Source organism: Penaeus vannamei, chromosome 7 (assembly GCF_042767895.1).
Source record: "Penaeus vannamei isolate JL-2024 chromosome 7, ASM4276789v1, whole genome shotgun sequence".
Taxonomy (NCBI): Eukaryota; Metazoa; Arthropoda; class Malacostraca; order Decapoda; family Penaeidae; genus Penaeus; species Penaeus vannamei.
The window spans coordinates 5,469,082-5,474,241 of NC_091555.1; positions in this window are offsets into that span (position 1 = coordinate 5,469,082).

Sequence of the window (5,160 nt, forward strand, 5' to 3'; positions counted from 1 at the left end):
TGTTATGTATTAGTTAAACATGAATTATCATCAAATCTATTATCATTATTAATGTGATTATCAGCTTAATTACTTATTGTTACCATCATTATACTATTACCATAATAATAAAAAATGTCTTAAGTCTATTATCATTATTATTGTGATTATCAGCTTGATTGTTTATTGTTACCATCATTATACTATTACCATAATAATAAAAAATGTCTTAAGTCTATTATCATTATTATTGGGATTATCAGCTTGATTGTTTATTGTTACCATCATTATACTATTACATAATAGTAAAAAATGTATTAAGTCTATTATCATTATTATTGGGATTATCAGCTTAATTACTTATTGTTACCATCATTATACCATTATTATCATAATAAAAAAATATTATTACATCTATTCTTATCCTTATCAAAGCTTATCGCAATCACTGAACACATCCAAGAGCATAATAACATTTCTTTTTGTATAATAGTCCGGTATTGCGAGAAAGATTAGCACGATTAGCAGCATAGACTCCATGTTTCAGTAACGATTCGGGAAGTTAATGGAAAATCCGTCAGTTCGATGGTTCGGATTTTTTTCGTTTTATTTGTGTATTTACTGTGGGTCATGGTGTTTTTTTTTTTTTTTTGTATATATTCAGTTCGATGTTTTCGTTTTTTTGTTTTTGTTTTAAGTTTCATTCTCTCTGGTTCCTTTTTCTTTCTGTCACTATTCTTCGCTATTTATCTATGTCTCTCTCTCTCTCTCTCTCTCTCTCTCTATCTATCTATCTATCTATCTACCTACCTATCTACCAATATATCTATCTATCTATCTTCTTTCTTTCTCTCTCTCTCTCTCTCTCTATCTACCTAATCTTTCTCTCTCTCTCTTTCTCTCTCTCTCTCTCTCTCTCTATCTATCTATCTAGCCGTCTCATTCTCTTTCTCTGATTTATGGGAAGCAAGTTATGTTCACCTTTGCTTTGTTTTTATGAATTAACTTTTCTTTATTCAATTACTTTATTTGTCTCCGCATTTATTTCCTTTATCAAGGGCATTTCCCTGTAGATTATTTTTATAAATCTAATTACTTTTATTCGTTCCTTATGAGAGAGAGAGAGAGAGAGAGGGGGGGGGGGGGGGGAGAGAGAGAGAGAGAGAGAGAGAGAGGGAGAGGAGAGGGAGAGGGAGAAGGAGAAGGAGAAGGAGAAGGAGAGGAAGGAGAAAGAGAGAGAGAGCAAAGATAGAAAAAGAACGAAACTTAAAGCGTGTGAGGAAGAACTGCACATGAAAAGTAATCCATTAATGAAGAAGAAAAAGAAAAATAAACAAATATATAATACCATAAATAGAAAAATTAACAAAAATAAACAAACCATCTTCCACGATTCCTTCCACACACTCCAGACATAACCCCCAAACCATTTGTAAAACTAGCGTGACAGGTCGAGCACAGAAAACAGAAGGAAGGCAACTCGTTATGTCATATTAGGAGATCTACAAAGTTCCTCCTTGTCTCTCTCCCTTGCCAGCAGAGTGACGCGGACGGCTTATGGTGGCAGCGGTGGGCGAGGGTGAGAGTTTCGGGTTTTGGAAGCTGGCTGTCAGAAAGTCGCCGTTTGATAGAAAAAGTTTTAGACATTTGAGTGGGTGGTTTTAGAGGGGTGGCTTTCACACATTGAGATTTTTTATTTATTTTGTTATTTTTTGAGTTTTTCAGTTTGTATATTTTGTTTTGAGTTTTTTATTTTTTGCTCTTTATGCTTTGTTCTTTGATTCATTTTTGTAATTGCTGTTTACCTTTTGTTATTGTTGTTTTTGTTGTTTTTAATGATTATTTATATTTTCCTTTCATTCCCTTTAGTGGGGGTGGGGGTGATTGCTTGTCCTTTCTCTTTTTTATAAATTTTTTGACATTTACTACACTCATTGTGTTATATATTTGTATTTGTTATTGTATATAAACAGCTATGTATTTCTTTCCATATTTCTATGTGCGTGTGATGTGGTGGTACATTTACATGTTTCTGGAATATGTAGGAGTAAGAAAACAGTAAACAAATTAATTATAAGACAACTAAGTCTTCTCAAATTTCCTTGACAATATACTATATAAACTAGACTAGCATTAATTCAATTTCTCGGGATCTGGTCTATAATGAACCAAGTTTCCTATCCCTGTTCCCTCGTCCAGACTCAGATCATATTATAAACATATATACATAGTGAAATATATACCTAAGGTACAGAATAATATATCATTATGTATTATAGTACGTGCAGGCGTGTGTGTTCAATAATATATTAGTTTCTCTCCTCCAAACCCACTGACTTATTTTATTGTGTCTATATCTTTCCTTTATTTTGTTTGCCTGTTTGTGTCTTGCTTTATACCTTACTTTCTATACGTCCCTCTGATTCTTCTCACACTCATTCTCTCTCTCTCTCTCTCTCTCTCTCTCTCTCTCACTCACTCACTCACTCACTCACTCACTCACTCTCTCTCTCTCTCTCTCCCTATCTATCAATCTCTCTCTATCCATTTACCCATTTTCTTTCGTTTTCCCTCTCTTTCTATATATATTTATCCATTTTCTCTCTCTCTTTCTCTGTCTCTATTTCCCCCCTCCTCTTTTTTCTTATTCTCCTGTGAATTATCGCCATCTAAATAGTGGGGGAAACAAAACAACAGAAAATGTCGACAGTTAAATGTGGATTTCCAATTGCAGTTTCCCAAATTTTTAGATCACTGCATGGATTATAATTTTTAACACGGTGAATGTGTTCAGTACTTCGAATATAGATGAAATATGAAGAAAAAAAATACACTTCCGGGAAATGAAATATGTGATGACGAAAATTCGCATGATAGTGAATTTCGAATGGGCATATTGCAAATTAGCGATTTAGATGGAATGTTGGATATTAGGGAAAATTGAATGTGTATTATATATATATATATATATATATATATATATATATATATATATGTGTGTGTGTGTGTGTGTGTGTGTGTGTGTGTGTGTGTGTGTGTGTGTGTGTGTGTGTATGTATATATATGTATATGTATGTACATATATATATATATATATATATATATATATATATATATATATATATATATATATATATATATATATATGTGTGTGTGTGTGTGTGTGTGTGTGTGTGTGTGTGTGTGTGTGTGTGTGTGTGTGTATGTTTATGCATAGTACATGTACATATATATAGAAATAGATAGATAGATAGATAGATAGAGAGAGAGAGAGAGAGAGAGAGAGAGAGATTGATAGATATGCAATAATAAGAATAAAAACATGAGCAAGGAAACTGCATGATAAAATTCTGGAGACATAAAAATAAGAAATGAGAAACAAAATGAATAAAGAATAATACATACAGAGAAAGAAGGGAAGAATAATAGAATGAATAAAGAATGAGAGAGAATGAATGTGTGAGAGAAAGAGAAAGAGACAGATAGACAGACAGAGACAAACAGAGAGAGAGAGAAGGAAAAATTAATTGAATGAATAAAGGGAGAAACAGACAGAGAGAGAGAAGGAAAATAATAGAATGAATAACGAGAGAGAGAGAGAGAAAGGAAAAAAATAGAATAAATAAAGAGAGAGAGAAAGAGAAAGAGAGAGAGGCAGAGAGAGAAAGGGGAAAAAATATAATAAATAAAGAGAGAGAGCAAGGAAAAAATAGAATAAATAAAGAGAAAGAGAAAGAAAGAAACAGAGAAAGAAAGGAAAAAAAAACAATAAATTCAACGAGACTTCGACATCATGCAGTAAACAAAGCATATGACATCCTTTGTTGCATAACGCCCTAAGTCCAGCTTGTAAAATCAAGAACCGAAAGGAAATTTCTGCAACAACAATAGCTCATGAATTCAAGCCCAGTGTGTTGCAGAACGGCGAAATTGCAGAGAAATTAAGGAAACTTTTTTTTATTTCTCTCTCTCTCTCTCTTGCTGTTGTTTGTTTTGTATTATTATTTCTATTGTCATTATCACAATTGTTATGAGTATTATTATTATCATTATTATGGTTATTACAGTTATATTCATTATTATGGTAATTACAATTATTATCATTATTATGGTTATTACAATGATTATCATTATTATGGATATTACAATTATTATCATTATTTTTGTTATTATCACTATTATCATCATTATGGTTATTACAATTATTTTCATTATTATGGTTATTACAATTATTTTCATTATTATGGTTATTACAATTATTTTCATTATTATGGTTATTACAATTATTATCATTATTATGGTTATTACAATTATCATTATTATGGTTATTACAATTATTATCATTATTATAGTTACTACAATTATTATCATTATTATGGTTATTACAATTATTATCATTATGGTTATTACAATTATTTTCATTATTATGGTTGTTACAATTATTATCATTATTATGGTTATTACAATTATTATCATTATTATGGTTATTACAATTATTATCATTATTATGGTTAATACAATTATTATCATCATTATGGTTATTACACTTATTATCACTATTATGGTTATTACACTTATTATCACTATTATGGTTATTACAATTATTATCATTATTATGGTTATTACAATTATTATCATTATTATGGTTATTACAATTATCATCATTATTATGGTTATTATAATTATTATCACAATTATGGTTATTGCAATTATTATCATTATTATGGTTATTGCAATTATTATCATTATTATGGTTATTACAATTATTATCACTATTATGGTTATTGCAAATACTATCATTATTATGGTTATTACAATGATTATCATTATTATGGTGATTACAATTATCATTATTATGGTGATTACAATTATCATTATTTTATTATTATTATAATTATTACAATTATATCATTATTATTACAATTATTATCATTATTATGGTTATTACAATTATCATTATTTTTATTATTATTATTATTATTATTACAATTATATAATTATTACAATTATTATCATTATTATGGTTATTACAATTATTTTTATTATTTTATAAACGTTATTATTATCATTATATTCATTATTATCATCGATATATCAATTTATAACAAAAAGGAAATAGAGAACTGCATTCTCTTCTTTTCTCTTCTTTTCAGATATTTTAAAAACCTTTGCAAATATAAC